At 41.0% G+C, this 13335-nt stretch overlaps 1 protein-coding gene across 7 annotated transcripts in view; it reads left to right on the forward strand.

The window, feature by feature from the left end:
- The first annotated feature begins 12674 nt into the window (after positions 1-12674).
- Positions 12675-13335, forward strand: part of RALGAPB (Ral GTPase activating protein non-catalytic subunit beta) — an 89658-nt gene continuing 88997 nt past the window's right edge. For all 7 annotated transcript variants that reach the window (XM_043983319.1, XM_043983321.1, XM_043983320.1 and 4 more), the window contains exon 1: positions 12675-12955. The gene's annotated coding sequence lies outside the window, so the exon portion shown is untranslated. The remainder of the gene's footprint in view (positions 12956-13335) is intronic.

Consider the following 13335-nt stretch of genomic DNA (forward strand, 5'->3'; position numbering starts at 1 on the left):
TGCTACTAAGGAAAATATCATTTTCTGTTTCCTTATGTAACACTGTGTACCCTGGACCTTCACTGCCTGAAGGCCAGTTATATCACATCTCATCCCTCCCCCAGGGTTTGCTGTTACCTTAGGAGGGTTTGAGGTGTCTAAGCTCACTACCATCACCACTAATAGTGGTTCTTCAAGTATGTTGGGGGGGGCAGCACCCCAGTTCCATTTAATGACTAATAGTCAAATTAACTTTTACAAAGGAATATTTACTTCAAAAAGTATAATTATAAATATACAAACTTACTTCCCAAAATGTGAGGCTTAATATCTCTCATACCCAGGTGAGGGGTAAAGGTTTAGGTTCACAGTTTAGCTTAGTTCCTATAAAACACAGTCCTATTTCCAAACTCAAGCCTGACTCCAGCTGGAGTCTCAGGCACCCTGGCTTCTGAGGGCTTCTCTGCATGATGGCTGGATGCAACATCCTACATGCAATCCTGGCTCTAAGGTCCCCAGGGCATAAATTCTCAGGTCCAGTGAGGATCACAGACAGCACATGAAACTGAAGACAAACAAAATGGAATAAGACAAATACCCCAGGAAAAGGGTGTAAAAGTGGAGTGAGGAGAGAGAAGTTATCCCTTCATGGCATCTATACTGTGGGTGAATTGTCATCTTCACCCTCTGGACACAGTAAGAAAGCTTGCACAGAAAGAACAAGGCTGACTTGTTTTCAAGATGCATCCTCTTCCAGCTGTGTAGCCAATCAAAGGAAGCTATAGCCACTTATATGGATGAAGAGTGGCTTCATGTTAGGTAATTTAGGCATGTTCATGACAAGCCCCTTGAAGTGCCGCCATATTAGGTGATCTGAGCATGCTCTAGGCTATATTTTAGTGTATATGGGATGTTCAGGGAGGACTAGAACCTCTGATGTTAAGGCTTGCCAAGCCTTTCCCAGGGATGTTCATCCAACATGGGGGTTCCCATGATACTCAATTCTCACCTTTGACTCCAAGAAGCTGTAGTATGCACAGTGGCCACACCCCATAAAACCATCTTGGCAGATGGGCTAAACAAGGTTGAGGGTAATTGACAGTCCTTAAACAAGTTGGTAAATTAGGAGGATGTGTACTCTAAATGTGTGAAGAATGAGCAGATGAGAACAATTTGTTCCAATGGCCATGAAGGCAGCTGAAGCAGGTACTGTGGAGCACTTAGAGCTTGGTCAGGCATCGGACATGGCAAGGTCATCCACTATATCCTTACCATTGACAATTCATCTTGATGATTTGTCTTGCTACTAGGCTTTTATGACTGAAATAATGAGTTTGACAACTTTGTGCAACTCTGCCTCACTTAAATCCAATTCACATTCAAATCAAGACATCACCATGTGATGTCATTGGTCCACTTCAAAAATGAAGGACAAACAACAATTTATATATTATATCTATTTTTAGCTATTTCCTTTTCCATGATGAAATGATCTCCCCAGGCTCAAGGTTAACTTAGCTGTTGCTTGATTATTTGGGGGAAGGGAAGGGTGGTAAACCTTTTCAAAGATTATTCTTTATTTTAGTAAGCCATAACCACTCATTCACACATTAATTTGACTCTTCAAATTATTGTAAATCATAGAATCACAGAATTTAGGGCTATCAAGGACCATAAAGATCATTTAGTCCAAACCTCTTTCTTCTATGACTGTGACCCTATGAAGTTAAGTGATTTGTTTAATATCATAAGGTAATAAATAGCAAAATGAATGAATGAATGAATGTTTTGTTTGTTGCTGTGAATGAATGAAGAAAGAATGAATGATTAAATAAAAAATGTAAGTGCTTACTATGTGCCAAGAACTGTGTTAAGTCCCAGAGATAAAAACATAAAAACAAAGAAAGTCTCTACCTTCTAGGACTTTACATTCTAATGGAAGAGACAACATAAATAGGGTTATGTTGGCTTTACTAAAAGTGCAGCTCAAAGTGGAAAATAAATGGAGAGATAATTTTTTAAATCATCCGTCTACCTGCAAGCTATGAAGGGGGAAAAAGAGCTTAGACATCACATTTCAACAAATCATAAAACAAATCTTCCCAGATATCTTAGAAACAGAAGGCAAAGTCGATATTGAAAGAATCCACTGGTCACCTCCTGAAAGAAACCCAAAGATGAAAACTTTCAGGAATATTATAACCAAAATCTAGAACTCCTAGGTCCAGGAGAAAATACTGCAGTCAAAAAGAAAGAATTCAAGTATCATGGAGCCATAGCCAAGATCACACAAGATTTAGCAGCTACCACTACAAAGGAATAGAGGGCTTAGCATATGATATCGTGGAAGGGAAAACATCCAGGATTAAACCCAAGAATAACCTACCTGGCAAAACAAAGCATAATCCTACAATGGAGATATAGATATTTAAGGAAATCATTCCTGATGAAAAAAGACCAGAGTTGAATAGAAAATTTTATATTCAAACACAGGACACAAGAGAGATATAGTGGGAAAGGTAACTATGAGTGAGAGATCATAAGAGACTAAAAAAAGTTAAACTGCTCACATTATTATACATGGAGATACATGTATTTTTATATGAGAAGATAATCTCTCAAAATTTTAGAATAACACTGGCTTAGAAAAACAATTGAGTAAGCCATAAATGAACTACCTAGGGGAAAAAACCACAGGACCAGATAAATTTAAAAGTAAATGCTACCAAACATTTAAAAAACAATTAATTCCAATATGATATAAACTATTTGGGGGGAAATGGGTAAAGAAAGAATCCTACTAATTTCCTTCTATGACACAAATATGGTCTTGTTACCTATACCAGAGAAAGTCAAAACAGAAAAAAAATAAATTTCTATGCCAATTTCCCTAAAAACAAATTGAAATAAAAGTAAGGAGATTACAGGAGTATATCACAAAGATCATTCACTATGACCAGGTTGAATTTATACGAGGAATATAGTTCTGGTTCAATATTCAGAAAACTATAATCATAATTGACAATATGAACAACAATAAGAAAAATTTCATATGATTATTTCAATAGATTCAGAAAATGCTTTTGACAAAAGACCCATTCCTCTTAAAAAAAAAAAAAACAACCTAGAAAGCACAGGAATAAATGTAACTTTCCTTAAAATGATAAGTAGTATCTATCTAAAACCAAGAACAAGTGTTGTCTATAATAGGGCTAGGTTAAAAGTCTTTCAAATAACATATGGGTTGAAGCAAGGATATCCTTGATCACCATTACTATTCAATATTGTACTAGAAATGCTAGCTATAGCAATAAGGTAAGAAAAAGATATTGAAGGAAAAGCCTATGCAATGAGGACATAAAGCACTCTTTGTAGATGATATGATGGTTTAGAGACTCCTAGAAAGTGACCTAAAAACGAATCAAAACAATTAATAATTTCAGCAAAGTTGCAGGATATAAAATAAACCCACAGAAATCATCAATATTTATGAATATTACCAACAAAACCCAGAAGAGACAGCAAGAGAAATTCTATTCAAAGTAACTTCATACACTATAAAACATTTGGGAGTCTATTTGTCAAGACACACATAGGAACTATATAGACACAATTCTTTTACACAAATAAAGTTAGATCTAAATAATTGGAGAAATATTCATTGCTCATGGGTAGGCTAAACCAATATAATAAAAATGACAATGATACCTAAAGTAATTTACTTATTCATTGTCATTCCAATCAAATTACCAAATTATTTTATAGAATTATAAAAAATAATAACAAAATTAATCTGGAGGGACAAAAGGTCAAGAATATCGAGGGAATCAATGGGGAAAAAACCAGGAAAGGGAACTAGCAGTACCAAATCTCAAAATTTACTATAAAGCTATAATCACCAAAGCAATTTGGTATTGGGTAAGAAAGAGAGAGGTTTAAGATTACAAGGGAAGCAGAAAACTGGGAAAGAATTTTTGAAACAAGTATCTCTGATAAGGGCCTCATTTCTCAAATATATAAAGAACTGAGTCAAATTTATAAAAATACAAGTTATTCCCCAATTGATAAATGGTCAAAGGATATGAACAGGCAGTTTTTAGACAAAGAAATCAAAGCTATCTGCAATCATATGGAAAAAAATGCTCTAGATGATCACTATTGATCAGAAACATGCAAATTGAAACAACTCTGAGGTATCACCTCACACCTATCAGAGTGGCAAATAAAACAATTTTGGAAGGGATGTGGGAAAGCTGGGATACTATTCCACTAGTGGTGGAGTTGTGAAAAGATCCAAAAAGAAAAGAAAAGATCCAACCATTCTGGAGAGCAATTTGGAACTATGCCCAAAGGGCTATTGAACTGTGCATACCCTTTGATCCAGCAATACCACTGCTAGGTTTATATCCCAAAGACATCCCCCAACAGAGAAAAAGACCTATTTGAACAAAGATATTTATAACCGCTCTTTTTGTGGTGGATAAGAATTGGAAATCAAAGGAATGCCCATCAACTGGAGAATGGCTAAATAAGCTATGGTATATGATGGTGATGGAATATTATTGTGCATTAAGAAATGACAAGCAGGATGATTTCAGAAAGGCCTGGAAAGACTTGTATGAACTGATGTATAGTGAAGTGAGCAGAACCAGGAGAACATTGTGCACAGAGACAGCAATATTGGTTGATGAAGTACTGTGAATGACTTGACTATTCTCAACAGTACAATGATCCAATATAATCCCAAAGGACTAATGATGAAACATACTATCCACCTCCAAAGAAAGAACTGATATTGATGGTACACAGACTGAAGCATGGTAGTTTTCACTTTCTTCCATTTTTTCTTTTATTCAAGTTTTTTTTATACAAAATGACAAATATGGTAATGTTTTATATAATCATACATGTGTAACCCATAACTGATTACTTACTGCCTCAGGAAGGGGGAAGGGAGGGAGAGAAGGAGAAATTTTTAAAATGGAACCCAAAACTATAACTAAAAATGTTTATTATTTTAAAAATAAATAAATGAAATGAAAAGAACTAGAGTGGGGGGAAAAAGAGAGGTTGATCAGCAAAAGAGATTAGGTACACAATATGCAGAAGCATATGAGCACAGTAACCTAGTATTTTTTTTTTTTAGTGAGGCAATTGGGGTTAAGTGACTTGCCCAGGGTCACACAGCTAGTAAGTGTTAAGTGTCTGAGACCGGATTTGAACTCAGGTACTCCTGACTCCAGGGCTGGTGCTCTATCCACTGCGCCACCTAGCTGCCCCTAGTAGCCTAGTATTTGAGAAACCTAAACAAAGATCTCAGTTATTGGGGCAAGAACTCACTATTTGACAAAAACTATTGGGAAAAAAATGCAAAGAAATTTGGCAGAAAATAGGCTTGGACCAACATCTCATCCTGTATACTAAGATAAGTTCAAAATGGGTACAAGATTTAGACATAAAGGGTGATATCATAAACAAATTAATGGAGCATAGGAGAAATTACTTATCAGATCTAAGGATAGGGGAAAAGTTCATGACCAAACATGAGATAAAGAGATGTTGTTTTTTTAATTATTGTTGCTAGACTGTACTTTCTAAAATTATTACTATTTATATATTAATGGCTATTGTACCCATTTTGTCAATAAGCATTTATTCTTAAACAATATGATATATGCCAGTAAAGAATTGACCACATGGCAGTTAGCACAAGCAGGAGAAAAGCCCCAGAAGACCCATGATGTCTCTGAGAGACAGCAGCATGTGGTCTCAAGGAGAGTTCAGAAGACAAAACCTACATTGTCCTAAGAAGGAAAGCGTGCACCAAGAGACAAAGGGCAAAGGGCAAAGTCTAGGTGTGGTATAATCCCATCTGTTCAATTTAGCTAGACAAAAGAATCAATCTCCATCCTTAGGCTGGTCCCAAACAAGATTCCAGGGGACTTTCTGGAGTGGTGGGGCGAAAGGGTTGAATTTGGGTCCCCCCAAGAAATGCATTATTAATAACCATTTTCTCATAGAGGTTCATAGGAAGTAAAATGGATAATTTTGATTATGTAAAATTAAAAAGTTTTTGCAAAAACAAAACCAATGCAACTAAGTATGAAGCTGGGAAAAATCTGAAGCAAGAAAAGTACTGAAATGTGAGACTTGTATTGTGAGATATCTGGTAGTTATAGTTGATATAGGAGACTAAATCCCTCCAAATAGCACATAAGCACCTAGAGGGCAGGTGCCATTTCTTAGGCTTATGGGTTTAAAGCTGGAAAGGAATCTAAAAAAGCAGTCTACAACTGGTGCTTCCACTCCCTATCCTCTTATTCTCTTAACTTTCTACATTACATTTTCTCACCTCATTATTCAATTAAAATTGTTTTCTCCAAAGTTACCAATGATCACTAAATTGCCAAAAAAATTTTCTCAATTTTCATCTTTCTTGATCTTTTTGCAGCCTTTGATACTCTTGATCATCCTCTTCTCCTTTATGTTCCCTTCATTCTAGATTTCCATGACACTATCTTCTCCTAGTTCTCCTACCCATTTGGCCACTTCTCAGGCTCCTTTACTGGATTTTCTTCCAAGTCATGCCCATTAAGTGTTGGTGTCTCCAAATTTAAGGCTCTCTCCTGAGCCCTCTTCTTTTTTCCCTCTATCCTCTTCTGCTTGGTATCTCACCAAGTTCTCATAAATTCAATTATCATCTCAATACTGATGATTCTCAGATCTACTTATCTAGCCCCAAACTCTCTAACTCCCAGACTCAAATCTTCAGCTGTCTATTTGACATCTTCAACTGTATGTCCCATAGACATCTTTTTTCCCCCATAGACATCTTAAACTCAACATTTTCCAAACTGCTTATTATCTTTTCTCCAAGCCCTTCCGTCTTCCTAACTTTTCCACTATTGTCAGGGGTATCACTATCCTCCCAGTCAACCTGACATATCCTCATCTCACTTTTTTTTTAATGTTCCTGTAAGAATATTTTAAAGGACTAGGCCTAATTTGGGGGGCTAATCTGACTGGGGTACTTAATCTGGGACTGTTGACTAACTGGCTATCTGACTGCATTTAATTTAATATGGGCTGTTTATTTTTTTTTAATCTTTTTTTTTTTTAAGTGAGGCAAGTGGGGTTAAGTGACTTGCCCAGGGTCACACAGCTAGTAAGTGTGTGTTAAATGTCTGAGGCCGGATTTGAACTCAGGTACTCCTGACTCCAGGGCCAGTGCTCTATCCACTGCACCACCTGGTTGCCCCTATATGGGCTGTTTATAAAGTTCCACCACACTGCTCCCAAATTGATAAACTAAAGATTAAGAAGGCTCTTAACTAAATAATCAAAGCAGAGTTTATTTATGAGATACTATTTAAAAATTAAGAACACAGGGAAATAAAATGTACAACCTGACTGCTTTCCTGCGGTCTCTTTCCACTGTGTCTCTCCCACCTGCTGCACTTGGAACTTCTTTAATACAATTAGGGCCTTAGCCGCCTTTGGCCTCAGGGCGCGTTACACTTTATTCTAACTCAGAGCCCCTTTCACTTTGTAAATCCCCCTGCTTCTAACTTTCCTCTCCTTACTGCCACTGCTGAACCCTTGTTTTTCTCTCACCGACCTTCTGTCTGTCTGCCCCTCTAATCTTGTCCACCTCTCTTAATCTTGTCCACTGGCCTTTCCTCCTTGCTCCTAGTCCTTCTCATCTTCTCCTGCGTCCTTGTAGCCCCGTCTCTAGTCCAACGGGCTCCAACCTTTCTAATCTCGTCAGCCGCTGCTTGACCTCTTCTCCGCCTCCTCTTGTCCATCCGAACTGCTCAATCCTTGTCCACCCCCATCCGGCCAAACTTCTCTAATCTTCTCAGCCCCGTACCTTGTCAGACCGCTCAGTCCTTGTCCGCCCCCCCTGAGTCTAACCTCCAGGTCTATATATACCTTTTCTTCTCTCCACTCAAATCTTGGGGCTTCTTGCACCCACACACCAAGCTTAATCCACTAACCAGGGCTGCGGCTGGTGCGTGCGTGTGTATGTGGGGGGGGGGGGGCGTGCTCAAGCCTCCCATGCCTCAGCACAGGCTATGCCAGAGCCCAGCATCTCTGAAATACTTCCGCTCAGGGCGAAGGGAGCTGGGGGATTTTTTTTTCCCCAACTGTCTGACCTGGCATCTTGTACAGCCCATGGGGCTTTTGGGCTCAGCTGAAGAGGAGGGGGAGGGGCACCAGCACCTCCCACATAGAAGAGACCCTGAGGGCCTAAGGCTTTCTAATCTCAGCCTAAAGGTAGGGTCCCCAAATCAAAATAAATTTCCACATTCCCAAAACCAATTTGTCACCAAGTCCTGTCAATTCTACTTCCAGCAGCAGTACTTCCCTTCTCTTCTCTGACACTGCCATCACCCTGATCTAGGTCCTCATAATCTCACACCTGGACGTGTTGCAATAGTCTGCTGGGTTGGTCTGCCTGCCACAAGTCTTTTCCCACTCCATTCTGTCCTTCACTTAGCTATAAGAGTGATCCTTTGAAAGCTCAGGTCTGACCATATCGTCCCCTACTTAATACACCCTTGTGGCTTCCTATCACCTACAGGAACAAATATAAAAGAAAGGTCCTTGGCATTCAATGCCTTTCATAACCTGGCTGCTTCCTACCTTTCTGGTTTTACACTTTACTCCCCCTGACATACTCTGCTACTCAGTGAAACTGGCTTCCCTGCTGTATCTCTGACAAGTCATTCTATCTCAAACTCTACATGTATTTTCACTAGCTGTCTCCCTACACCTATCATTTTCTCTCTCCTCATCTTCACCTCCTAACTTTTTTTTTTTTTTGGTGAGGCAATTGGGGTTAAGTGACTTGCCCAGGGTCACACAGCTAGTAAGTGTGTAAAGTGTGGGAGGCCGGATTTGAACTCAGGTCCTTCTGAATCCAGGGCTGGTGCTTTATCCACTGTGCCACCTAGCTGCCCCATTCACCTCCTAACTTTGTTGGAGGTTCCTACAAGTCCTGCTGAAATCCTACCTTCTACAAGAATAACCCTTGAGGCTAGTGCCTTACTTTTGCTGATTATCTCCAATTTATCATAATCTTGTTTTATATGATTGTTTACATATTATCTCCCCCATTTGACTATGAGCTTATGATGAAAGGAAACTATAAATAAAAACTAATGTCATTAGCAGGTGTTTATTAGTTGTTTACCAGATTTGGATAACACTTGTCATTAGTGGTTGTTTACCATATCTGGGGAACACACCTCATTAGGAGTTGTTTACCAAGTGTGAGGGGAACATATCATTTTCAAACTATACCACTCAAGTCATTATTACAGGAAAACAAATTACATAATAACTGTTGTTTAGTCACGTCTGACTCTTTGTGACCCTGTGGACCATGCTGTCCATGGGGTTTTCTTGGCAAAGATACTGGAGTGGTGTGCCATTTCCTTCTCTGGTGAATTAAGGCAAACAGAGGTTAAGTAACTTGCCCAAGATCACACATCTAATAAGTGTCTGAGGTTATATTTGAACTCAGGTCTTCCTGACCAGTCAGAGGTTCTACCCATTGAACCACTTAGCTGCCCCCCATATAACAACTTCTCAGTCACAAAATGGTGGCTTCAAAAAAATGGAGTAATGTCAAAACAACAAACATATTGTCACTCTACCCCAGGACTTAACACAGTGCCTGGCACATAATAGGAACTTAATAAAAGTTTTTTGACTGACTGCATTAATACAAGGGAGCTTAACCTCTGGAGTCCTTACCACTGGAGCAGTTCTTCCCCCACAAAGTGGAAACTGCTTGCAGAGAAAATAAATGCCTTTCAGTACTTTTTGTGGTAGCAAAGGACAGGAAATGAAAGAGGTGTTCGTTGATAAGGGAGGAGGGTGACTAAACAAATGGTGGTATGCTGTTATATGCTAGTGACCATGGAATTAGGGTTATACTGTTCTGCAGTAGTAGAATGTGGTGGGCACAAGTAAACAGAGACCAAGAAACACAGTGGAGTTCCCCCTTTTGGTCTTTGCATCCCCAGTTATTAGCACAGTGCCTGGACTTGCTTTTTGATTGGTTGATTAATGTTCTCAAAACTTCAGTAGTTTTGAGAGAGAGAGAGGCTAAGTAGGCTGCATTGGCTTTAGGACAGGGGTTCTTATAATGAACCCCTTCCCAAATAATGTTCTTAAATATATAGAATTACAAAGGAAATTAATTATGTTAAAATACAATTGTCAAAATCTAAAACCCCAGGATTAATAATTCCTGGCTGAGGCAAAACCAAAAGTAAGCAAAGTGTATCTCCCATACAAATACCTTCTCCAGAGCTAGCTCAGTCATCCCCTGGCCTGCAAATGATCCTACTAAAGAAGTTCTCCCACCAAAGGCAAATATAAGTTAAGAAAAGAAATGCCTTTCAGTACTTTTTGTAGTAACAAAGGACAGGAAATGAAGGAGGTGTTCATTGGTAAGGAGGGAGGGTGACTAAACAAATTATGATATGATGGGGGCAGCTAGGTGGCGCAGTGGATAAAGCACCAGCCCTGGATTCAGGAGTACCTGAGTTCAAATTTGGCCTCAGATGCTTGACACTTACTAGCTGTGTGACCCTGAGCAAGTCGCTTAACCCCCATTGCTCTGCAAAAAAAAAAAAAAAATGATATGCTATTATAATATTACAGTGCCCTCCACAAGAGCAAACACAAATACATAGTTGCTTGCAGTAGACTGGGAGAGTCTAAAGAACAAGGGTTATCTTTTGGCTTTTTTTTTATTCCCAGGATTTAGCAGAAAGGCTAGAACACTGTAGGCATTTAATCGATGTTTATTGACTGACCAAGGGAAACATGAGAAGACTTAACTGATGCAAAGTAAAGTAAACAAAACCATGGAAAAATAACATTCACAATTAAAACATGAATGCAAATAGTCAAAAGGAACATTAAAACATTAAAACAATTATAATAGCTAAGAGAGGAGATGAAAAAATGCACCTCCCTCTTTTCATTAGAGATAGGGGACAGCTGGTATGGAATGTTGCTGTGGATGAATTGTTTTTGCTGATTTTTTTTTTTAGAGAATGTTATAGGGCAGCTAGGTGGCACAGTGGATAGAGCACCGGCCCTGGATTCAGGAGGACCTGAGTTCAAATTTGACCTCAGACGCTTGACACTTACTAGCTGTGTGACCCTGGGCAAGTCACTTAACCCCAATTGCCTCACCAAAAAAAAAAAAAAAAGAATGTTATGAGAGTTCACTGGGTGGGAAATGGAATATATTGAGAAACAAATACAATGTAAAAGCAAAGTTATCAATAAAACATGATCAAGTCACTTCATCTCCAGTGTATTTTCACTGGCTACCTCCCCATGCCTAGAATTCTGTTTAGAGGCATTCTTGCTTCTCACAATTGTCAGTGCTGGGTGCCTCATAGGCATTTTCCTTTACTGGACTCCTCCTGTCCACAAGATGTCTTTTCATAACCTTATAAATTCTTTCTCTTTGGGCAATCTTATTTTATTTCTTGCTGGGGTATCTACATTTCAAAGGAAGGACCCTATTATGATTGAATTTCAGGCCCTTTGAGTCTAAAGGGAAGCATTTTTGGCTGGAGAGGTCCATGCTCACATCTCACATGCATAAGTTAAATTATCCCCATTCAACTCTGGCCCTGAAATTGCTCTTTATTATTATTATTATTTACATATTATGGTTGTTTGCCCTTCATTGGAAGACCAATGACGATACAGGTTGGTTTTGACTCCTGTGTGAATTGGATTTAAATGAGGCAAAGTTGCACAAAGTTGTCAGCCTCATTCTCTTCCAGAATCATCCAAGTCCAATGACAACCTGAAAGTCAGGATAACTGGTGATGGCTTGGGATGTAGTGGATGACCTTAACATTTTTTGATGTCTGACCAAGCTCTAAGTGCTCCAAAGTGCCTGCTTCAGCTGCCTTTGTGGCCATTGGAACAAACTGTTCTCGTCCAAGTATTCCGCCGGGGAAGCAAGCCTTCATATGCTTGGGGTTGATTATACATAAATAAAGGAAATGTTGTTGTTCAGTCATTTCAGTTGTGGCTGACTCTTCATTCTCCCCTTTGGGGTTTTCTTAGCAAAGATACTGGAGTGGTTTGCCATTTTCTTCTCCAGCTCATTTTACAGACGAGGAAATTGAGGCTAACAGGGAGAAGTGACTTGCCCTGGGTCACACAGCTTGGTGTCTGAGGGCAAATTTGAATTCAGGTCTTCCTGACTTCTCTATCCACTGTGTGCCACCTAGTTTCAAATTTATGTTTATTTGTAATCTAAATCTATTTCTATGTTCATATACATAAAATTAATATAATATAAAGCATAACAATAATGAATTATTTTAAAATTTATTTTGGTCCTACCATCCCCTCAGCCTACCACAGTGGGGTACACTGAATGAGGAGGACCACCCCCTTCTCCAGTCCTTTCCCGCCTCACTCTCATTCTTTTTCCAAACCCCCCCCCCCACCCCTCTTGCCTTCCTAAGTCATTCCCTTCTCCACCTTCCACCCCTTCTCTTCCTCCTTCTCCCTCCCTCTCCCCGCCCCGTTCCAGTAACTCGGTCCTATCCCCAGGAAGGGGCGGAGGGGAGACTTTTTTCGCGGAGAGGTCTGGGATGCACGACACATGCGCAGTGGCGCGGTTTCCGCGGTGAGCTATTTGACGCCGCCGCCCCCGGCAGTCGCAGTCGGAAGTTGCAGGAGCTGAAACCTGTCGCCCGCTCGCCCGCCCCGCCGGCCGGCCCTCGGGACCGACCCTCCAGCCTCCTTCGCCCTTTCGGGCCGCTTCCTTCCTTCCTTCTCTCTCTCTCCAGCAGCCTGACGGACAGAGGCCCTGGGCGGCCACGGGCCCCCATGGAGCCGGCCCCCTGAGGCGGAAGGCTGATTGGCGGCGGTGGCACTCCCCGCCCCAGCCCAGCGATGCGGACCGGGCCCCTCGGCGCAGGTAACCCCGAGGGCGGCGCCTAACCGGGCCGGGCCGAGCCGGGTCTGGCCTACGGGATCAGCCCGGGGACGCGCAGCCGCCCGCCACCCCTTGACCGCTCTTCCCCTGGTGGCTGTAGCTGGCCTCCGGGCCGGGAAGCGCGGCCTGCCCGCGGACGTCGTCGGGGGCTGGGCGGAGGGAGGATCCTGGTCCTTGGTGCAGGGCCCGGCGAGGACAAGGGGGGGCGGGGGGCATCGGTGCCCCGGGGACAGAGAAGGGGGCGGCATGAGATGGGGCGCCGGACTTCTTAAAGAGATGACCAGCCTTTTTCCTCCCTCCCCGGGGATCGGGAAGGCAGCAGGGACTCAGGGCCAGGTCGGTGTCTGGCTGGAAGTCACCTT

This window comes from Dromiciops gliroides, chromosome 2, assembly GCF_019393635.1.
Source record: "Dromiciops gliroides isolate mDroGli1 chromosome 2, mDroGli1.pri, whole genome shotgun sequence".
Classification (NCBI taxonomy): Eukaryota; Metazoa; Chordata; class Mammalia; order Microbiotheria; family Microbiotheriidae; genus Dromiciops; species Dromiciops gliroides.